General features: G+C 54.6%; 1 long non-coding RNA gene and 1 other non-coding gene across 2 annotated transcripts; one reads left to right on the forward strand and one right to left on the reverse strand.

The window, feature by feature from the left end:
- The first annotated feature begins 8,863 nt into the window (after nucleotides 1-8,863).
- On the forward strand, nucleotides 8,864-8,945 carry TRNAS-GCU. Its single transcript has one exon. It is a non-coding gene; the product is annotated as a tRNA-Ser (tRNA).
- Nucleotides 8,946-18,838: 9,893 nt separating this feature from the next.
- Nucleotides 18,839-22,343, reverse strand: LOC123358510. Its single transcript, XR_006575743.1, has 3 exons — nucleotides 22,305-22,343; nucleotides 21,952-22,092; nucleotides 18,839-18,896 (listed from the first exon to the last, which is right to left on the reverse strand). It is a non-coding gene; the product is annotated as an uncharacterized LOC123358510 (long non-coding RNA).
- Between the last annotated feature and the right edge of the window lie 1,217 nt (nucleotides 22,344-23,560).

Consider the following 23,560-nt stretch of genomic DNA (forward strand, 5'->3'; position numbering starts at 1 on the left):
CTTACATTGGGGAAGAATGAACATGGTTTTTGTAAAGGAAAATCATGCCTCACGAATCTACTATAATTCTTTGAGGGAGTCAACAAGCATGTGGATAAAGGTGATCCCGTGGATATAGTATACTTAGATTTTCAGAAAACCTTTGACAAGGTCTCTCCCCGAAGGCTTTGAAGCAAAATGGGATAAGATGGAAGGTCCTCTCTGGGATAGGTAACTGGTTCAAAGGCAAGAAAGAAAGGGTCTGATTTTCAGAATGGAGAGAGGTAAATAGTGGTGTCCCCTGGGGTCTGTACTGGGACCAGCACTGTTCAACATACTCCTGAGTGATCTGGAAAAAGGGGTAAACAGTGAGGTGGAAACATTTGCAGATGATACAAACCAACTCAATTTAGTTACGTCCAAAACAGTGCAAAGTGTGACAAAAGGATCTCAGCAAACTGAGTGACCGGGCAGCGAAAAGGCAGATGAAATTCAATGTGGATAAATGCAAAGTAATGCACATGGGAAAACATGATCACAATTGAACATCTAAACTGATGGGGTCTAAATTAGCTCTTACAACTTAAGAAAGAGATCTTGGAGTCACTGTGGATAGTTCTCTGAAACCATCTACTCAATGTTCATTGGCAGTCAAAAAAGCCAACAAAATGTTGGGAAGTCATTAGGTAAGGAATGACTAGCAAGACAGAAATATAATATTGCCTGTCTATAAATCTGTGGTCTGCCCACATCTTGAATACTGGAGCTGGTCCCCCATCTCAAAAAGATATATCGGAATTGGGAAAGGTACAGAAAAGGGCAACCAAAATGATTGGGGTGTGGAACAGCTGCCATGTGACGTGAGATTAATAAGACTGAGGGGAGTTTTCAGCTTGGAAAAGAGATGACTAAGGGGGGGCTAGGATAGAGGTCTATAAAATGATGACGGGTTTGGAGAAAGTAAATAAGGAAGTATCAGAGGGGTAGCCGTGTTAGTCTGGATCTGTAAGGAAGTGCTATTTACTCCTCATAACACAAGAACTAGGGGTCACCCGATGAAAGGAATAGGCAGCAGGTTTAAAACAAACCAAAGGAAGTATTTCTTCACCCAACACCCAGTCAACCTGGGGAAACTTTGCCAGAGGATGCTGTGAGGGCCAAGACTATAACAGGGTCCACCAAAGAACTAGGTAAGTTGATGGAGGACGGGTCCATCATTGGCTATTAGCCAGGATGGGCAGGGATAGAAAACCATGCTCTTGAAGTGTCCCCAGCCTCTGTTTGCTGGCAGCTGGGAATGGGCGACAGGGGATGGATCGCTTGATGATTCCCTGTTCTGTCGATTCCCTCGCGGGCACCTGGCATTGGCCATGGTGGGAGGATAGGATTCTGGGCTGGCTGGACCATTGGTCTGATCCAGTATGGCCGTTCTTGTGACCAATAGAGGGCAGTCCTCACCAGCAATATTTATATTTGGTGCACTGAAAGGGCCAACTTTCCAAAGCTGACCCAAAGGTTTAGTAAAAGTGTTTTGGAGAAAAACACTAAACAGAACAATGTGAATGAAAACTGGGAGCTATTGTTTAAGGAGCTTGTTAGATGGGGCATAAGCCACATTGCCTAATTAGCTGAGCTTGCAATGGCCTTCCACTCAACTCCCTGACATTTCTCCGTCTGCAAATGTGGTACCCATTTTAAAACCTAGATCCAATCAATTACAACATGTCAGGGAAGATTCTAGGCATCAATGATCTGATCATTGGGTTGATGGTGGTAAACAAGAGATTCCCATAAGGCTCCCTCTTCCCAAGAGCCACCCTCATCCTCTCTCTCCCCTTTCTGCTCCTGCATCCTCTGCAAACTTTCAAAGACAGATGCCTCGTGATGGCCTTTGCTCATGGGGATCTTGCCTCTTGGTCAGGGGTTTGGCTCTTTTCGGGGAAAGGATGCAGCAGATGGCATGGTGGGGAGCCCAGGGCCTCCGACCCAGGCCACTCTGAGGGCAACACTTCTTACCACCCGCTATTGTCCTAAGTTCACAGTTTATCACAGGAAGCTCTGAAGGGTGTCAACTCACTGCTTGGTACCTCTTCTCAGCTGGGCGTGGCATGGCAGCTCTCTCTTTAGTGTGGCAGCTGCCTCTGTTATGCTGATAGATCCAGGTTGATGACGCGGTGGTGGGCGGGATCGAACCGGGGACCTCTGGAGCTTAGTGTGTGGGCCTCTACAGCATGAACTAAAAGCCACCCGGCTGTTAGCGAGGGCTGTATAGAAGACATGTTTTATTGCTCCCTCTAAGTGATCTCGGTGCCACTAGCTGGGACACCCCACCACACCCTGGAGGTGTGTGGGTTACGTACTTCCCCTAGCTGAGGAAGCGCATCCTGAGCTTCGGAGAGTTCCCAGCTGTAATCCCGGACGACCCCTGTAACAATGCGACCACTGGCAGGACACTGCTGAGAGTATCAATTCAGGATAAATTGCTTGGAGCAGGGCAGTCACAGCCCGAGGCTGGGTGCCCTTCACTATTAAAGCACGTCACAGCAGCCATGCAGAGAGGACTTTGGTTTTACCCCACTGGCTAATTGGACATCATAGAATCAATTCCCTCAGCTATTCCAGTTCCCTTCTATCACCACCAGACCCGCTCCTTAGGGGGATGAATGGTTATGAAAACCAATACCCCAGTAAAAGAAAACAGGTTCTCTCAAAGGACCCCAAAAGACCAAGCCCCAAATGCAGGTGAATAGATGAGTCAGATCTTACCCACAAATCACGCTCTTGCAAATCCTTCAGCATGTAAAATCTAAAGGTTTATTCATAAAAAGTAAGAAATATAGATGAGAGTTAAAATTGTTAAAGGAATCAGTTACATCCAGTAATGGCAAAGTTCTTGGTTCAGGCTTGTAGCAGTGATGGAATAAACTGCAGGTTCAAATCAAGTCTCTGGAGTCTGTCCACAGCTGGGATGGGTCATTCAGTCCTTTGTCTAGAGCTTCAGTTTGTAGCAAAGTCCTCCAGTGGTAGAAGCAGGACTGGAGACGAGGCATCAGCCTTCTATCGTCTCTTGCCATGTGGTCTTTGCTTTCTTTGTCGCAAGGACACTCTATCCAGCACGTGGCACAGAAAAACCTTCGAGTTCTGTCCATAGGCAGGTCCCTGCAGACCTTGCTGAGTCACAAGGCGTATCTGCCTTCTCTAAATGGGTCGATTGTAGATGGTCCTTAGTGGGCCATCAAGGAGGCGAGGCAGAACTGACACCAACTTGTCTGGGGTGTTTCCCGGAAGCAGAGCACAAGTTTGAAATATGGGCAGCATAGAGCCAATATTCATAACGTCAACTACAAAAAATGATAGACATCTAGAGATGGCATAATTATAATCAGTCAATCAGAACCTCCACATAGACCCCTTACACAACAACCTTTCTATAATATTGGCTGCAAATAGAGAACAGTGGTCACAACGGTGATCTGTACAGTTACAGATTATGTCAGTAACATCACAGGAGGTGACACAGCATCAGTGAGACTGGGGGTTTGGCTACACTTGCAGGTGTACAGCCCTGGGAGTTAAAGCTGTCTTCGTACAGCTGTGTAGGGAAAGCGCTGCAGTGTGGCCACATTTGCAGCATTTGCAGTGGTGTTGGGAGTGGTGCATTATGGGCAGCTATCCCACAGAGCACCTCTTCCCATTCTGGTGCCGTGGGTTGTGGGAAGGGTGCGGAGGGTGTGGATCATTCTGGTTCCTCTCCCAATGCCCTGTGATGCATCGCTTCACATCCCAGCAATCCCTGTTTTTCCGTCCATGTTTGGCACCATCTTGCATCTTTCAACGTTTTCTGTGCAGCGCAATTCTTTGTTCCGTTTCGGTCTGCGGAAAGTGGAGCCCGAACTGCTGAGGAGTATGCTGACGAGTCTCGCCAGCACATCACGTTTGGCAGTTGAGCTATTCCTTAAGATCCAAAGTGACAGTGAGGAGTCCAACAATGATAGCGAGTCGCATAACGCGTACGACACGAAATTGCTTGTGACATTCACAGACATGCTCAGCACCGTGGAACGCTGCTTTTGGGCTCGGGAAACAAGCACTGAGTGGTGGGATCACATCGTCATGGAAGTCTGGGATGACGAGCAGTGGCTGCAGAACTTTCGGATGAGAAAAGCCACTTTCATGGGACTGTGTGCTGAGCTTGCCCCCACCCTGCGTCACAAGGACATGAGATTGAGATCTGCCCTGCCAGTGGAGAAGTGGGTGGCTACTGCAATCTGGAAGCTGGCAACTCCAGACAGCTACCAATCGGTCGCAAACCAGTCTGAAGTGGGAAAGTCGACCGTTGGAATCGTGTTGATGCAAGTTTGCAGGGCCATTAATCGCATCCTACTAAGAAGAACTGTGACTCTAGGGAAATGTGCAAGACATTGTGGATGGCTTTGCACAAATGGGTTTCCCTAACTGTGGAGAGGCGATAGATGGGACCCATATTCCTATTCTGGCACCACCCCACCTAGCATCCGGGTACGTTAATCAGAAGGGGTATTTCTCTATGGTTCTCCAGGTGTTTGTGGATCACCGTGGGCATTTCTTTGACATTAACGCAGGCTGGCCCGTAAAGGTGCATGATGCACGCATCTTTCGGAACACTGGCCTGTTCAGTAAGCTGCAGGCCGGGACTTTTTTCCCGGACCGGAGGATCACAGTAGGGGACGTCAAAATGCCCATTGTGATCCTTGGAGACCCCGCTTACCCGTTAATGCTGTGGCTCATGAAACCGTACACAGGGAGCCTTGACAGTAGCAAGGAAGAGTTCAACTACAAGCTGAGCCAGTGCCGAATGACTGTGGAGTGTGCTTTTGGCCATTTAAAGGGGCGCTGGCGATCTCTGTATGGGAATCTGAACTTGGGGGAAAGCAGCATCCCTGCGGTTATATCCGTGTGCTGTACCCTTCATAATATTTGTGAAGGGAAGGGTGAAAGATTCAGTCAGGCATGGACCTCCAAGGTTCAAGTCCTGGAGACTGAATTTGCACAGCCAGAGAGCAGGGCTACTAGAGAGGCCCAGCACAGGGCTGCAAGGATTAGGGATGCCTTGAGGGACGAATTTGAGGCTGAAAACCAACAGTAATGTTTGGTGCCTTGCACGGGAGTGAAGTGCAGTGGTTACAATGTTAGTGGGAATCTGTGTTTGCTAAGCTGATTTGCAGTGCCTGTGCCTTTCCTGGGCTAAGGTATCTTTGACTTTATGCAATAATAAAGACTGTTTTCAAAGCCAAGAATTCATTTATTGAAAAGAAAATTACTTTATTGAAAGACACACAACTTTTTGGGAATCTGAAATGGCAGGGGGGTGGGAGGTGGGTGGGAACTGTGCAGTCACAGATTTGAATATGTCCTGTCTGGAGTGCTGTGCAATGACTGCTGCACTTCAAGATGGCTATACTGCATGGTGATGGGGGTTGAGTGCAGAGGGTAAGGGTCGTAGTTCTCAGGGCTGGTTGGTGAACGTACATTGGTGGTGATCCACAGGGAGTAGCTCAAACCTGCAAAGTGCCTGGTCAGGGGCAGGACATTAGCCCAGCAAGGGAGGGGTGTGGCAGTGACATCACAAAGGCCTTTTGCAGGACCTCAGCCTATTGGTCAAAGGTGGTGGGGAGGTTGTGACCTCACAGAGAGATGCTGACATCAGCCAGGCAGGACAGGGGCGAGGGGCCAGGGAAACCTCAGAGACCCCTGTGGCTTTGCTCCAGCAAGTCTCCTTCTCCAGGTCTCTCTCTGAGGACTGAGAGAGTATTCGGGTTCATGGACGTGAGCGCCAGGAGGAACCTCTTTCGAGTTTTCTCCTTCCCTTTTAGTGATTTTTACTAGAAAACAGCCGTCCCTGTTTAGAAGGTAAGAGCCTCCTGGAGGTTTGAAACCTGTTCAGTCTGATCCATCTGTTGCAGGGGAGTGCTCTGCAGTTCCCACTGTGGGAGGTCCACCCAAAAATGTGGGGCTAAAATAGTGCTCGGGCAGTGATCCCCACCAGTGACCTGGGCCATCCTTTGGGCTCTCTGGTGAGAACCCTCAGCCTCCCGTCCTCGGTCTCTACCCTGATTGGCTGAGCAGGGGGTTATTGACAGGGAGGAGACTCAGATCCTTGTTGGTCTCTTTTAAGACCAAGTAAATAAGTCAGAACCAGTTCTATGTTTGATGAATTTTGCTGTTCTCTGCATTAATTGTCTCTGAGCAGTTCATGATTCTCTCTGACATTGCAGTTCTCCTCAAATACTTGCTGAATAATTACTGTCACTGTTGTTGTTCTGGAGCTCATCACAGAGCACTTTATTCAGGTCATTCAGTGTCTGAAATTCAAGATCTGATGGTTAGTTTGTAAAAGCAGCAAAGAGTCCTGTGGCACTTTATAGACTAGCAGATGTTCTGGAGCATGAGCTTTCGTGGATGAATACCCACTTCGTCGGATGCATGTAGTGGAAATTTCCAGGGGCAGGTATATTGAAAATCCGAGCTCTAGGGTCCTATTCCCAACTCTGCCCCTGACTGGCTGTGTGACCTAAGACAAGTCAATTCTCCTTTCTCAGCCTTAGCTTCTCCCTCTTTCAAGTAGGGATAATAATGATCCGCTCCTGCCTACCTCACGGTGGGTGGAGGCAGGGTAGGCTCTAGGTTTTTTGCCGCCCCCAGGAAAAAAAAAATTGGCTGCCCCCACCCCAGCCCTGGGCTCCCCCCCATAACCCTTGCTGCCCGAGCTCTGGGCTCTGTCCCCCCCACCCGCACCCCCTGCCGCCCCAGCCCTGGGCTCTGCCCCCCCCCACCTGCACCCTCCTGCTGCCCCAGCTCTGGGCTCCCCCTTCCCCACCAGTGCTCCCCCACCCACACAACCACTGCTGCCCCAGCCCTGGGCTCCCCCCACCACCTGCACCCTCCTTCTGCCCCTGCCCTGGGCCACTGGTAACTTGCTCCCAGGGCGGGTCATTCAGCAGGAATTTTGGATGTGCACAGAACACAGACAGGACTGGTTCCCGCATGGTTACAGAACTGCAGTAAAGTGGAACCATTTTCAGCTTGTGTGACTGGAGGAGATCTGGATCCATATTATAAGACTGTCCTCCATAAATGAGGAAAAGTTGAGGTGCCTTTATTGTTCTTTGTTTCTATGGGGAATTTGCCAGTGCAATATCACTGTCTTCCTTTCAAACAAACAAAACTAGGAAAAAAATGGCAATCACTGTTGAAAATAGCAATTCCAGTCCTAAAAACCACTGGGAAGCATTTCTTGCTCAATTTTATCTAGTAGGATGCCCCTGGAACAACGGGAGAGAGAAACCTGCATCACTGACAGTGGAGCCATGGAGACACCACACAGCAGCCTTGCCTAGCAGGGGCAGGGGGGCGAGAAGCGACATCATCCGAGCTCCCTGCATCCAGGTCACTTTCCTCAGCCGGGCTGCGTCAGGGGAGGGCAGAGAGCAGCAGCTTCTGATGCTCCCCTCACAGCCCAGCCCAGGTGGGGAAAGTGACCAGGACGCATGGAGCACATAGTGCTGCTCCTCGCTCCCCCCACCCTCTGTGGGGCCACGGAGGAGCATTGGGGCAGGGGAGAGCAGTGAGCACCTTTGCACGGCCACACGGTGCCCTTTGACCCCCTGGAGCCCTGGGCGGCTGCCGGGGGACACCCACCCCTAAGGCCGGCCGGGCTCCCCAGCACGAACAGCAGAGACACAGGGAGACTGGCCACCCACTGAGCAGAGGTAGCCTGGGCGGCTCGTAATGGAGGCTCGAGGTGCTCAGCCCAAACCTTGTGTTGCCAAGGGGACAGTGGGTCCCATGACTAGGGGCCCTGGCCAAATTAGGCCCCCCTGGGAAAGTCTCCCCCATGTCGGCCCCAGGGCTGGAGGAGCTCCCACTCCCTGCTACGGCCTGGGGGCTGCAGCAGGGGCACAGAGCTTCTCTGGTCTGGGGGCCGCAGCGGGGCAGGGGTAAAGGAGTGACCGGGTGGGGCCGGTGGGGGAAGGGGTGGAACAGAGGTGACAGTGGGTGGGGCCGTGGGTGGAAGGGGGCGGAGCCACACACAGAAGTGGGGTGGGGTCATGGTTCCGGTGCTGGGGCCCCCGCACTTGTTCTCCCTTTCCCTGGGCTTTGGCATCACTCGCCCCTGCTTAGTGAGTAGGGGTCAGTGGTCCCCAAAATGTGGGGTGTGACTCCTAGGGGGACACAGAGGAAGATTGATGGGGGCACCTCAGGCCTGAGCCAGCCCCCATGGAGGGCAGGGAGGGGGCCCCACTCAGCCCCACTCTGTCCCAGCTCTTCCCCAACCCCGCCCTCAGCCTGGGCCCCTGGCTCCCAGCCCGGCCTCGACCCCCTGACCCCCGTCCGCACCCCTCTCCCCAGCAAGCAACGGCCCCACTCCCAGCCCCGGTTCTCGACCGCGGCTTCCGAGGGGCCACAGCCATGGGTACGAGGGCGCAGTGTGAAATGTTTGGGGCCCACTGGGTTAGGGTGACGTCCTCAATCACTTCTCTGCAGTCCAATGAAAGCGATTCCTCCCCCACCCACCCCTCCGTCAGGACGGCCTAGGTACGTTCTGCTGCCCTTCACTTGTACAGGAAGGAGAATAACATTTCATTCCACTCAATGCTTTAGTGATTTGTTACCCACCACCATCCCAAACTGGTCATTTTGGGGAAGCGGCCCCATCATGCTGCATAGCTGGGCAGAGTAGGGGTGTCTGTGCAAACACGGCCTGTTCCTGAAGTCTTCCCCCAGCTCCTCACTAGATGTGAGGGGGGAGCTCATTCAGCCCCTGCTTACGCTTAGAATTTAAAAACGCGTGTCCCTATCTCTGCCGGCCTTAGATTTCTCTTCCTGTCCACTTCTTGATAGCTCAGATGAGGTGGCTGAGTGGTTAAGGTGATGGACTGCTAATCCGTTGTGCTCTGAACGCATGGGTTCAAATCCCATCCTCATCGGAGGTATTTAGTCTTCACACTTCTTTATAGACAACCATCTCCCCTTTCGGTACAATGACAGATTAAACAATGTTGCTTCTGTTACCCGAAATTGGGCCAGGTAGTAAGCTTAGGGAGGACTAATGACCCACCAGAGTTTGGCAGAAAGCAGCATGTTTATTATACTGACAGCTAAGCTCAAAAGAAGCGGGGGGGAGGGGAGGGTGTCATTCTCACACTCCCAGGACAGGCCTGGCACTGGAGATGTCAGGATCCTTTAAGGTAAGTGTCCCCCAGTGCCGCGATGGACGGTGCAATGAAGGTAAGTCTTCCCGGGGCGCGATGGAATGTAACGCAGCGAACCACTGGCCAGGCGGTCGGGGCGAAGGGCATTCACTGGAGGTACAAGCTTGTGAGTGACTCCTGAGCACAGGGCCCCTTCCCCTTTTAAGGACCTGCTCCTCATGGCCTGCGACTGGAGATGACTTGGCTGCATCTGGCGGGTCACACTCCACCTCAGCCAGTGTCCATGCACCATGCTCTGGGTGTGTGATCGCTGCCTAATGAGAGTCCCAGACACCTTGTCTGCCTGGGAGCTCTTCTGCTCTTCCAGCTGTTCAACCAGCCCCTTCATCCCACCAGCATTGCAGGAGTGGGGGAGGGGGAAAGCCACTTCACAGGCATTCAGAGAGGGAGAGGAGACAAGCGGGGGGGGGGGAAGGGGGGGCGTAACAGACCTTTTGGGCACACAGGTGATACGCAGCACACAGATCACTGCTGCTCCTACAACAGGGTAAGTTCTCAAGCAGCATGTTTCTTACTTTGCCCATTGGTCAGTTTTGATGATTATCGATGGAAATATTTTGCCATTGGGTTCTGTGTTTACACAGAAATTGACATTTACCAACAAATATGTAATTCTTCCAGTCCTGCCTAGTCTGCAGTGGGTGGGTTTAGAGGGACACATTCACTCTCCCCACCCCCCAGGCCAGGCCTGTGCTCTCAACTTCCTACACTGCTGGGATCCTTCCCTGGTCTCCCTTCAGACCTCTGCCCCCCACCCCCACTTCTGGGATCCCCTCCCCACACTGTCTAACTCCCCTGCTGCCAGGATCCCTTCCTGTTCCTTTCATTTCCTGTCTCCACTCTGGGCAAAAGCTCTGCACCGTTCCCACAGCAGAAGTTGAACCCAGGCCCCCTGGGTGAAAACCAGGAATCCTGACCACTAGCCCATATGGGACTATTGGTGCAGCTGACGAAGTGGGGATTCACCCATGAAAGTTCCTGTTCCAATACGTCTGTTAGTCTATAAGGTGCCACAGGACTCTTTGCTGCTGTTATTACTACAACTCTCTAAGCCAACCCCTCATGAGCGCAGCAGGGACTAGCGTGACCGGATGTCCCGATTTTTGGGTCTTTTTCTTATATAGGCTCCTATTACCCCCACTCCCTGTCCCGATTTTTCACATTTGCTGTCTGGTCATCCTAGCAGGGGCTGCACACAGGGCTGCATTAACCCTTCAGGTGCTGAGGTTTCCCTCTCTCCATCCCCAGTGCCTGTGATCAGGAAACAGACATCAGGGCTCCCAGGTGCTGCACAGACCATGACTGAAATCGGGACCCCATATTGCGCTAGGTGCTGTACAATCCCTGGCCATCACTGGGACACCCCGGGGGTTCCCCTCAATTTCCCTGAGCCTCTGCTGCCCAACTGCTTCTGACTCCATCTGGATCACCCAGGAGCCTTTCCTTTCCACCTTTCCAAACAGTCCTTCTTTCCCTGCCCCCTAATTCTGCTTTCACACCCTAGGCCCATCTCCTCTCTTTGTTCCCCCCCAGGTGAGCAGAGATGGAGGCAACTTCAGCCACTGGAGCCTGCCCCAGTGAGCGCTGCAGCCCTCCCGGGGGGTGTTTGCAGACACAGGAAGGGAGCAGCTGGGAGCAGGGGGTGCTGGGAAGAAGGAGGCAGGAGAACAAATCTGGGGCGGGGGCAGCTCCTGGGGGCGGGGCTCTGGCATAGCCCGGGGGCGGGGCAGCTCCTGGGGGCGGGGCCCTGGCACAGCCCGGGGGCGGGGCAGCTCCTGGGGGCGGGGCTCTGGCACAGCCCGGGGGCGGGGCAGCTCCTGGGGGCGGGGCCCTGGCACAGTCCGGGGGCGGGGCAGCTCCTGGGGGCGGGGCTCTGGCACATTGTGACGCAGGAGCCCGGGCCCAGCAGCTGCTCCCTGGTGGCCACGTGCTGCCAGCAGCGCTGGAGCCGCCCGGGTCGGAGCGGAGCCGCTGTTCTCAGCTGCCGCAGGAGCTGCCCCCGGCCCCGCTGGGCTCCAGGTGGGGACAGAGCCTGGGGCCCGGGGCTCCTCTGGGTGCGGCTGGCGGGGCGGGAGGAGAGGCCGGAGCTGCAGGCGGGGGGTTGATCGGTCTCTGGGCACCAGGGGAGCCCCGGGGCAGAGTGTGTGTGTGAGTGTCCCGGGCCCAGGCGTGCGCATGGGGGGAGCCCCGGCACCCCAATGCCCTGAGCCCCGGCTGGGGAGGCTGCTCCCCCCCTCCCGTGGGGGCTCGGGGGGGGAGGAGGCTGCGGCGGCTGCAGGCGGGTGCTCAGCCCCCCCCGGAATGACCCGCTGCCGGCAGCTTGTGGCGCCTCCTCCGCGGAGCTTTTCCCCGGGGGCGGCCTGGGCGCAGCTGCGATCAGCTGTTTGCTGGGCAGGCTCCGCTCCGCTGCTCCCCCCCGCTCCTGGGGGACTGAGTGAGCCCCCCCCCAAACAGCCCCAGGGGTTTGTGGGGGGTGGGTGGGGCCAGCAGCTCCAGCCCGAGGAAGCTGGAGCAGCTGGCGGGGGGGGGGGTTGCAGGGAAGGGGCTGGGGCAGCTGGGAGCGGGGGGGGGGTTGCGGGGCACGGGGAGGGGCTGGGGCAGCTGGGAGCGGGGGGGGTTGCGGGGCACCGGCGGTGCTGGGGCAGCTGGGAGCGGGGGGGGTTGCGGGGCACGGGGAGGGGCTGGGGCAGCTGGGAGTGGGGGGGGTTGCGGGGCATGGGGAGGAGCTGGGGCAGCTGGGAGCGGGGGGGGTTGCGGGGCACGGGGAGGGGCTGGGGCAGCTGGGAGTGGGGGGGGTTGCGGGGCATGGGGAGGGGCTGGGGCAGCTGGGAGCGGGGGGGGGTTGCGGGGCACGGGGAGGGGCTGGGGCAGCTGGGAGCGGGGGAGGCCCCGGGAGGGAGAACAAAGAACCGGGACCATCAGCCCCCGGCAGCTCCGGAGAGACCAGACGCTGCTGCTTCCATTGGGAGCTGGGAGATGAGCAGCTGCTGCTTCTCCAGCGGGGTCTGTGCCGGGGGGAGCCCGGCATTAACCCGTACGTGCCCGGCCGGGGGGGCTTCTCCCGCTAGAAACCGCCCTGGAGCCGGTGACCGAGCCCGGGGGGCGGGGCAGGTCCCGGCTCTGCGCGGTGCCCCCCCCCATCGCTGCCCCCGGGCGCCCAGAGCTGCTGCAGCGCTGAGGCCGGGCGGATCCTTCCCGCAGCGAGTCTGAGCCGCCCCCCCCCCCCGGCTCTGCTGTGCCCAGTAACGGGGGGGGTGAAGCGGGTCCCCCCGCCTGGTGCCCCCTTCCCCGCACGGGCGGAGCGGGGCAGCCGCGGGGAGAGAGCCCCCGGGAGCGGGGCGGTGACCCCGGCTCCCAGCCCGGGGCAGGGCGCTAGGGAAGGGGAGGAAGGGACGGGAGAGGGGGGGAGGGGAAATTAGAGGGGGGGGCAGGTTCCCAGATCTCTGACCCCCCCCCCGCACACTCACTGCAGCGTCCCTGCCCAGGGTCACTTCCCTGTGACCGAGGTGAGGGGCAGAGAGAGGAAGAACCAGCCCCGGACTCTCCCTGTTCCCCCTGCGGCAGGAGTGCGCTGCCCTGGGGGCAGGGGCAGGGGGACCCCCCCCCAAGGGGCTCCTTTGGGTCTGGCCTGGTCCAGGGTTTGGTTCACACCCTGTGGCTGGGAGGGCTTCAAAATGTCTTGGTTGGTTACTGCTGCTGGGGGGAGCACAAGGGGGAAAGGAGGGGCCGGGGGCCAGGTCTGTGCTGCACTGTGGGGACTGAGCATGTTCCCAGCCTGGCAGAATCTACAATCTCTGTCTGCAGGGAAAGGGCCTGGGGGAATCGTGATGTGAAATGAACTGAAGCCTGTTCTGAAACCTCCACAACTGCCCTTCTCGCCCTGCCAGGCTGCAGAATGACGCCCACCTCTCGCTCCAGCTCGTCCCAGCCTCCCATGGGACAGGAGAAATGGCTGCAGTGGAGCCAGCTCAGGTAGGGGTAATTGGGGGGTTGCTGGTGGGTTCCTTCTGGAGGGGGAGGGGCAGGAAATACTGAAGAGGTGGCCACTTCTGGGGAGTTAGGTCTGGGTGAGGATAGGGAGTGGGGACAGTGTGTGACAAACCTGCTGGGACTTGTCCTAGGACCAATCCTATTCAATTTATTCATAAATGATCTGGAGAAAGGGGTAAACAGTGAGGTTGCAAAGTTTGCAGATGATACTAAACTGCTCAAGATAGTTAAGACCAAAGCAGATTGTGAAGAACTTCCAAAAGAGCTCACAAAACTAAGTGATTGGGCAACAAAATGGCAAATGAAATTTAATGTGGATAAATGTAAAGTAATGCACATGGGAAAAAATAACCCCAACTATACATACAATATGATGGGGGCAAATTTAGCTACAACGAGTCAGGAAAAATATCTTGGAGTCATTGTGGATAGTTCTCTGAAGATGTCCACGCAGTGTGCAGAGGCGGTCAAAAAAGCAAACAGGATGTTAGGAATCATTAAAAAGGGGATAGAGAATAAGACTGAGAATATATTATTGTCCTTATATAAATCCATGGTACGCCCACATCTCGAATACTGTGTACAGATGTGGTCTCCTCACCTCAAAAAAGATATTCTAGCACTAGAAAAGGTTCAGAAAAGGGCAACTAAAATGATTAAGGGTTTGGAGAGGGTCCCATACGAGGAAAGATTAAAGAGGCTAGGACTCTTCAGCTTGGAAAAGAGGAGACTAAGGGGGGATATGATAGAGGTCTATAAAATCATGAGTGATGTGGAGAAAGTGGATAAGGAAAAGTTATTTACTTATTCCCATAATACAAGAACTAGGGGTCACCAAATGAAATTAATAGGCAGCAGGTTTAAAACAAATAAAAGGAAGTAGTTCTTCACGCAGTGCACAGTCAACTTGTGGAACTCCTTCCCTGAGGAGGTTGTGAAGGCTAGGACTATAACAATGTTTAAAAGGGGACTGGATAAATTCATGGTGGCTAAGTCCATAAATGGCTATTAGCCAGGATGGGTAAGAACGGTGTCCCTAGCCTCCGTTCGCAGGGCCGGCTCTAGACCCCAGCGCACCAAGCGCGCGCGCGTGTGGGGTGGCATTTTGCCGGCAGGGCGGCAGGCGGCTCCAGCGGACCTTCCGCAGTCATGCCTGCGAGAGGTCCACCGGAGCCGCGGGACAGCGGACCTGCCGCAGGCATGACTGCGGAGGGTCCGTTGGTCCCGCGGCTCGGTTGGACCTGCAGCAGGCATGACTGCGGAAGCTTCACCGGAGCCGTGGGACCAACGGCCCCTCCGCAGGCACGGCTGCAAGAGGACACCAGGAGCCGCGGGATCCCTGCGGCGTGCTGCCCTGCTTGAGGCGGCCAAATTCTTAGAGCCGCCCCTGTCTGTTCATCAGAGGATGGAGATGGATGGCAGGAGAGAGATCACTTGATCATTGCCTGTTAGGTTCACTCCCTCTGGGGCACCTGGCATTGGCCACTGTCAGTAGACAGATACTGGGCTAGATGGACCTTTGGTCTGACCCAGTACGGCTGTTCTTATGTTAACATGGGCCTAGATCCTCAGAAGAAACACTTGGGTGTTGGGGGAGAAAATTCCCTAATTTGTGAAACAGGAAACAGACAAAGCAACTCCCTGGGTGGGGCTGGGAAAACTGACCAGACTTCCAGTGCTGAACTCTCAGCCTGCTAGCCAGGGGCTGGTGTGACATGGAAAGGGGGCACCCGGCAGGGAGGTGTAGGGAAGATGTCCCGGCCCCTCACGCTCAGGCACAAGGTAACAGTTCTGGGGTGATGGGGAAGGATGGAATGTCTGAGTCGCCCCATCTCCTTCCAGTGTCACAGAGCCTAAAATGACCCTTATTTCCCTGACATTGCTCCAGCTCTTCATCATATTTAAATATATTTTAAATGAGAAAAAAAGTCAACAAAATAACTGCTGTTCTGCACAATCCAGGGTAATGTGAGAACAACTGGGAAGGAGACAATCTCTCCTCAAAGAGGAACTTGATGTGTCTAACAGTAACTTTGCACTGGGAGGAGGAGTATAAATGTGAATCTCCAGGTTTGTTTAGAAAAGGAAATGTGATGATGGTTAGCTCAGACAGGAGGAAATGTGCAAGATAACTCCACCGACTATCCATGGCCCATGTCTTTACTGCAAGAATAGCTGTCTTTTTACATCAGGAAAGTGAACTCAAGCTAGCTAACTCCATGACAACCACAGTGATGAGACCCAGGTAGATTTTATCTCAACGTAGCTGGTTGAAGACACCCCCCATCTCCCCCACCTGGGGTGATGACATTCCTGGTAGAAAGGACACCCACTCCAATGACTCGAAGGACAATGGAGTTGATACAAAGGACCACAGGATCCACCCCAAAGACAGGTGAGCTTCAAAAGTGGGCAACTCATGTGTGGGAGCTGAGGAACTACAGTGTGCAAAAGATGCAAACAGCCTTAACACTCACTACCTGGGAACTGTCAAAAGAATTAAAGAAAAAATCTCCTGACAGCTCTAGAGAAGGCTTTTATGAAGTTTATCTCCTTTACGGATTCTCTGATGTTTAGAAAGGCCTGAACTATGAGTGAAGCTTTTCCCACACTCACAGCATTCATAGGGTCTTTCTCCTCTGTGTATTCGCTGATGCCTACTAAGGGCTGAGGTATGATTGAAGCTTTTCCCACACTCACAGCATTCGTAGGGTCTCTCTTTCGTGTGGATTATCTCATGTCGAATAAGGGCTGAGTGGTAATGGAAGTTTTTCCCACCCTCACTACACGTAGTCTCTCGCTTTTCCGTGAGGATTTTCTCCTGGGACGTAGTTTCCTTGAGGTCCCTGTGAGGTCCCTGACAATTAATGGGTTCATCCACTCTCTCCTCTGAGTGGTTTCCCTGCTCTCTCTCTGGTCTGGGGTAATTTTCACCAGCTTTTCCCTGCTCACGGGGGCTGGACACACTCCCTTTGGCTCTTCGCAGTAATTCCCCATGCGCTTCGGCGAGCTCAGCATCTTCCTGGTGAGGATTCTGCTCCTCGCTCTCCCTCACCACCCCATCACCTGCTAGAAGAGAGGAGAAATCTCAGAATTGGGGATGGAAAGGCAGAGAACAAACCCAAGTAAGTGCTGGAGAGACAGAAAATAAAAATCAGGGACTCAACTCCCCCAAACTCTTCCCCACAGGGGACAGTGGAGGGGATCAATTCTGCTCCCCACCCAGGACCGGACTTTAGGGGGGGCCGTACGGGTGCCCCACCCAAGGGGGTGCCGGGCGCAGGGTTTGGATTCCCACCTGACCTTCTGCCGAGAGGCTCGCTGGGCTGATGAAAGTGGCACAGGGAGGCAGATAAGCAGCAGCGTGGGGGAGTGGGAGAGACCTGAGCTGCAGGGGGCAGCTGGACGATCAGCCGTCAGAGCCGGGTGACTGCTCCGGAGCAGAGGGGCCCCTCTCCGCCCTGCTCCACGTGTGCAGCTGCTGCTGTTCCTGTCCCCCCACCCCCCGTTCACCCCAGGAGTCGCCCCGTCCACCCCCGACTGGGAGCATCCTCCGGACTGCTCTGCAGAGGGGAGGTGCTGATTGATGGGGGGGGTGTCCCCCTCCCCCCAACCCAGGTACCCGATTTCCACTGAGCTGGGGTGATGGGACGGGGGAATCTGCGTGAGCTGCTGCCTCTCTGGGGCCGGAGCTGCCGGCAGCTGCTTGTGTCTGAACAAGCCTAGTTCAGGCTCCTGACCCTGAGAACTTGGTTAAAGAGACAGCGCGCTCACTCACTCAGGCACATACTACCTTCACACACACACACACACACACACACACCCACCCACCCCCCAGGGCTCCCTGCATCCAGGTCACTTCCCCACCTGGGCGGTGCTGAGACATCAGGAGCAGCTGCTCTCCTGCCCTCCCCTTACACAGCCTGCAGGGAAAGTGACCTGGGTGCAGGAAGCCCTGACGTCGCTCCTTGCTCCCCTCTCCCAGCCCCCCAGGGCTGTGTGGGGCGGGGCAGCAGCAGTCCAGTGGGGGGGCGAGCGAGCAGCAATGCCAGCTGCTTTGTGCATCCAGGTCAGGTTCCCCACTTGGGTGCAGGGGGGGATGCCGGGGTTAGAGGCAAAGGGGGCGCAGTGCAGGGGTTGAGGGCACAGGAGAGTGGTGCAGGGGGTAGCAGGGAAGGGCTGCATAGAACCATAAAATATCAGGGTTGGAAGGGACCTCAGGATGTATCTAGTCCACCCTCCTGCTCAAAGCAGGACCAATCCCCAACTAAATCATCCCAGCCAGGGCTTCGTCAAGCCTGACCTTAAAAACCTCTAAGGAAGGAGACTCCACCTCCCTAGGGAACCCATTCCAGTGCTTCACCATCCTCCTAGTGAAATAGTTTTTCCTAGTATCCAACCTAGTCCTCTCCTTGTTCTGACATCTGCTACCACTGAGAACAGTCTAGATCCATCCTCTTTGGAACCCTCCTTCAGGCAGTTGAAAGCAGCGATCAAATCCCCCCTCATTCTTCTCTTCTGCAGACTAAACAATCCCAGTTCCCTCAGCCTCTCCTCATAAGTCATGTGCTCCAGCCCCCTAATCATTTTTCGATGCCCTCCGCTAGATTCTCTCCAATTTTTCCACATTTTTCTTGTAGTGTGGGGCCCAAAACTGGACACAGTACTCCAGATGAGGCCTCACCAATGTCGAATAGAGGGGAACGATCACGTCTCTCGATCTGCTGGCAATGCCCCTAGTTATACAGCCCAAAATGCCGTTAGCCTTCTTGGCAACAAGGGCACACTGCTGACTGGCAACAAGAGCCAGCTTCTCGTCCACTGTAACCCCTAGGTCCTTTTCTGCAGAACTGCTTCCTAGCCACTCGGTCCCTAGTCTGTAACAGTGAATGGGATTCTTCCGTCCTAAGTGCTGGACTCTGCACTTGTCCTTGTTGAACCTCATCAGGTTTCTTTTGGCCCAATCCTCTAATTTGTCTAGGTCCCTCTGTATCCTATCCCTACCCTCCAGCGTATCTACCACTCTTCCCAGCTTAGTGTCATCTGCAAACTTGCTGAGAGTGCAGTCCACGCCATCCTGCAGATCATTAATGATTGCGGCACAGGAGTGGAGTGCAAGGGCTGGGGTGAAGGGGGCACAGTGCAGGGGTTAGGGGCTCAGGAGGGGGCAGGTGTTGGGGTGCACGAGGGGGGCAGAGTTTAGGAATGAAGGGGTGTAGGGATTAGGGGCAGAAGGGGGAGCAGGCATTTGGGGCAAAGGGACACAGTGCAGAGGTTGTGGGGAAGGGAACGTGGGTTGCCTAAGGAGCCCATGGGAGCCAGGGGCACCAAAATGCAAGTTTGCCCCGGGTGCCATTTCCCTAAGGCCGGCCCTGCCCACATCCCATCCAAACACTCAGTAGGAAGGGAGGGAGCTCCAGCCAAGGTTTTCAATTATCATCTGTAGGAAGCCAGGAGTGAGATCTGCTGGGGACTGTCCTGAGCTCACAGAGTCTGTGTGGGGAATCCCAGCGGGTTCTCTCAGGCACTTACAGTTTCTGGGTTGGTTTAATGTTTCCTCACCTGTGCAGGGACTTCCCAGGATCTCGCTTTCCACTGAACCAGGGAGATCCAGGACCCTCGGCTCTTCCCCTCCTTCCAGCTGGAAGATCACAGAGGGTTGGGAAACTGGAAACCCTGCTCAATGGAAAGAAAACAAAGGAGATCAGGGGAATTCATAGGCCATTTATCATCATAAAAAACATTCTATTAGTTTAACCCCAGTCCATTTTAAACAATAAAATCGCAGGGCCAGCTCCCCAGGTGCTCAAAGGTGCAGAACACTCTGCTTAGGAGGGATTTAACTATCCCCATCTTTGCTGGGAACACACACAGCCAGACACTCATTATCAAAGAGGCTCCTAAAAAACAGAGACTGGAACTGCATTTCCCAGAAAGTGAAGACTCCAGACAGAGGGCAAGTCTCCCTGGCACTGCTTCTTGCTGACAGACAGGTCCAGAGCCAAAGAGAGAGTCCAGGGGAAGCTGGGAACAGGAAGCATGGGCTGGGGGTTTCAGTGGAGTAAGGACTAGGAAGGGCAGGGATATCACTGAAGGCAGGATCTCAGCAGCATTAGATGTCAGGAAAGCACATCCTGCGGCATTAGGGAACCTAGCGAGTCAGGTATAAAGGGAGGGAGCATAAAAAACACTGTGTGTGGAGAAAGCTGGCAAATTAGATGGTGTAGTTCAAGAACCACAGCCCAATTCTTCTGCCAAAGGAGAATGTGAAAAATAAGAATCAGGCCACGTGACTTCAGGAGGGACAAATTCGAAGATCCAAAGAACATGCAGAGAAGAGAGACGGTGGCTCTTGCAGGTGGGGATGGAAAAGGAAGAGTCTCCGTGGTTCATGGAGCCAATTAGTTTGTTTTATCATTCATTGATCATTGTTATGGTGATCTCATATGTTATTTCAGATGTAGTCACAGTGTACAAAATAGATTTAAGTTGTAGGTATAGACAGAAGTAAGACAGGTATAGCCCTGCATGGATACAAAATTTATATCCGCATCCGATCTGCGATCCGCAAAAATGGCCCATGGATATCTGCAGATTTTCAGGGTTTTAGGAACAAAATTTGTACCTGCAGCCGATCCACAAAAGAGGTCCGAATTCTCCACCATGAGACATGATCAAAGCAAAGGGCTAAGGCAATGAATCCTAAAATCTTCTAATATAGGCTGGAAGGGACCTCAAGAAGTCATCTACTCCATTCCCATCGCCCTGCGGCAGGATCAGGTGTAAATATGCCAGAAGTTTGTCTGACCTGTTCTTAAAACCCTCCTGGGACAAGAATTCCACAACCTCTCTTGTAATCCATTCCAGCACTTCCCTATCCTTATCGCTGGAAAGGTTTTTGTATTACCCACCCTCAACTTCCCTTGCAGCAGATCAAGCCAATTACTTCTCCTCCTACCTTCAGTGGACGTGATGAACAATTAATCACTGCTCCCTTATAACAACCCTTGACATATTTGAAGACTGTTCTCAGTTCCCCACTCACTCTTTTCTCAAAATTAAACATGCCCAGTTCTTTCAACCTTCCCTCATAAGTCATGTTCGAGGACCAGGAGGGCGCTTTTTCCTTCTGAATGGAGACGCACAAGGTGAGGTCAGAGAAAAGGATGTTGGAGTAACTGAGACAGGAGAGGATGACTAAGAGCTCTAGCTGCGCGGATGGATAGGAAAGGCCAATTGTTCAGGATGTTACGCAAAAAGAAAATGCCAGGTGTAGGCACAGCCTGGATAGGAAGCCCCAGAGAGAGCTCCGTGACAAAGGTATTGCACAGTTATGGGCCTGAGTGACAGGCAGCACAATGGTGCTGTCTGCGGCGGTAGAGAAAGAAGGTGGGGGGAGGGCTTGGGGGAAATATTAAGAGCTTTGCTTCAGCTGTTGATCTGTAGCTGATGGCTGGACATCAGTGAGGAGATGAGAGAGAGGGGCTGAGATTTCAGTTGCGACAGAAGGAGACAGGCCAGGAGCAGAGAGGCAGAACTGTGAGTTAGGAGCACAGAGATGGTAGTTGAGTGTGTGTGTGCAGATGAGATTCCCCAGAAATAAGGTGCAAAGGAAGAAAAGAAGAAGACCAAGGACAGAGCCCCGTGGAATCCAAACAGAAGGCTGGAACGGGGGTCAGTCGGCTCATTCTAAAGACACTCTAATGCAGCGACTGGAGGAGGAGGATGTGACTCATCATGGACCTCTTGATGCCACCTGTCAGAGGGCACAGGGTGCCTAATGTTTTACTGGGATCCCACAGACCAGGTACACGCATATTCGTTCACCCAAAGGTGGCGTGTCAGGTGTGTGTCGAGGAACTAGTTAGGTAGGTCTTAGGTAGGTCTTAAAAGCTTCGCCAGTCCAGCTCTATTGTTTAAGGCTGTGAAAAAGTGCACACACGCATGCGCACACACGCACACCATCCAACATGGCTCTGCTGGCCAAAGCTCAATTACAGACACAGCTATAGCGGCAAAAGCATCCATTTTTTAAAACAGGAAACTAAATGCTCCATAAGCTACGTTAATGCAGCGTTAAGGTTGCCCAGTGCTGTCTCCTGCCTTGCACCATATGGACGGTGAGTAAACTTAAACCTCTGCAAACCAGGAAATGAAAAGTTAATGTAAACTTTCCCCCAACCCTTAACCCTGTAGCTGGCCAGAACCAGTGAGAATGGTTCTGTGTGGGCCGTGCAAAGGTTAACCAACTGCCACAGGGACTCAGGTATTCAGCTCACTGCAGCAGTAACGGGATGAATTCTATGGTCTGTGGTATAAAGGACGTCAGAGTAGATGACCTAATAGTCACATCTGGCCTTAAAATCTATGAACCTATAATCGATCCAAGGAAAGACTGAGACTAAGACATTGTCTGTGCTGTGCTCACAGGTGGGAATCCCAGCATTTATCCGCATGCCTCCAGCTGTGTGCACTGGGCCAGCTGTAGCTGTGACTGGCTGATGGAGGGAAGGGTTGCAGCAGCTGGGCAGAGCTGTGCCTGTGCTATGCAGAGAGGTGCATGTGAAACTTGGGGGGCAATTCTGCCTCATTTCCGTGCTGAGTGTTGCAGGCTTGGTCAGCAAAGGTGCCCAAGGGCATGTTCTTGCCATGGGGGTTGTCAGCACTCTGGGGGCGTATGTTCGAGTGACCTGTGGGGCTTAGTGAGGGGTAAGTGAAGGCAGCGACTCACAAGGGAAACTCAGGTTGAGGGCGAGGGGGTAGTTACACTGTGCAGTCTCAGATGGCCTGTGTGCAGGAGGTTCAGTACTGGAGAGCAGGCCGGGGGGAGGAAGCTTCTGTTTGCTATGATGGAGTTGAACCCGAATATTATCTGAGCAAAGAGAAGAACATGTTAGACATTCTGCTGTACTGCTCTGTTCCCAGAGCGCTCTGTAACAGGGGAGGGGAGAGGGCTAGTGTGGGTGTCTCTGGCATGTTGGGGTGATGCTGAAACAGGGCAGAGCAGAGGTGGCATTGGGGGAGTGGCATGAACCTTAACTCTGCATTTCTCCTTCTAAAAACCGAGGGGACGGGAATCCTTACCCAGCGAGGTCACCGTCTCACAGTTCTCCTGCATGACCTCCCAGTAGAGGGCTCTCTGAGTGGGGTCCAGCAGAGCCCCCTCTCCCCTGGTGAAATGCACAGCCACCTCCTCGAAGGCCACCCCCCCCCACGCACAGACCCCCCCCCCCCCGGGGAGCAGCAGCGGCTCAGCCCGGGCCCGGCTCACGCGGAGGCGGCAGCAGCAGCTTTGTTCTCCTGCCCGCAGCGGGGCTCGCACGGAACATGCGCAGTAACAGCGGCTGGAACCCTCCCTTCCCTGGGCTGCGGAGAGAGCGGAAGCGGCCCCGGGGCAGGCTGGGAGATGTAGTTCCAGACTCTCCCGGAAGCGGAAGTGACGTCGGCAGAGGAGCCGGAGCCGGGCTGCAAAGGAGCGTTGGGCGCTGCGGCTCTGCCTGGCTCGCGCGGGGCCGTTGGAGCCTCTCCCGGGCCGGAGAAGGGTTGGTGCCGTTGGAGCTCTGGGCATGCGCAGATCGCGGCGGGAGAGACCTTCATTAACCCTGGGGTCCCTGCGCGGGGCTGGGGGGGGGGCGGGAAATGTCTGTGCAGCCCGGACATGGCCGGGGGGGGGGCAGGTGACCCCCGAGGAGCGGGGAGAGAAAGGGGGGGGGCTGAGATCCCCTCGGATTTACCGCTGCCCCCTCCCGTGGGGACCCCCCTCCTCCCCCGTCCTGCCCCTTTTCTCCCTAGAGAGCCACGAGCAGCGCCCAGGGTGACCCCCCCTCCCCCAGCCCCTGAGAAGTTCCCTGTTCCCCCCCCCCCCCCGATTGTGCCCCATTTTCTCTCCCCTTCGCCAGTGGCCAGTTCAGGTCTCAGGTTTGGGGGGTTTCCCCCATTTCCACCTGCCGGGATTTGTCCTTGTGCGGGTGGGAAATGGTTCCCCCCAGTGACTCCTGAGCTGGGCAGAGGGTGAATGGGCAGAGGCTGGGGGGGGCCCTGAGACAGGGACACCTCTGGGCTGGGCTGGGGGGGCCACTCTCTGCTGGCAACGGGGCCTGGGAAGGGCCAGGAAGGGGAGGGAGGAGCAAGTGTCCCCCATGGAGACGGCCCAGCCCCAGGTTTCCCCTCCCAGCTACTTCCCCTCCCCCACCCTGCCCAACCCAGCAGCCCCCCCACCACTTGCTAGTCACATTCCCAGACTCCACTGCCAGCCCCTCCCCACTGATAGTGACTTTGTGACTCCAGCCCCACTCCTGTCCCCTGTGAAAAGACATCACCCAGGGATCCCTGCTGGCGAC

This window comes from Mauremys mutica, unplaced genomic scaffold (assembly GCF_020497125.1).
Source record: "Mauremys mutica isolate MM-2020 ecotype Southern unplaced genomic scaffold, ASM2049712v1 Super-Scaffold_100084, whole genome shotgun sequence".
NCBI lineage: Eukaryota > Metazoa > Chordata > Testudines > Geoemydidae > Mauremys > Mauremys mutica.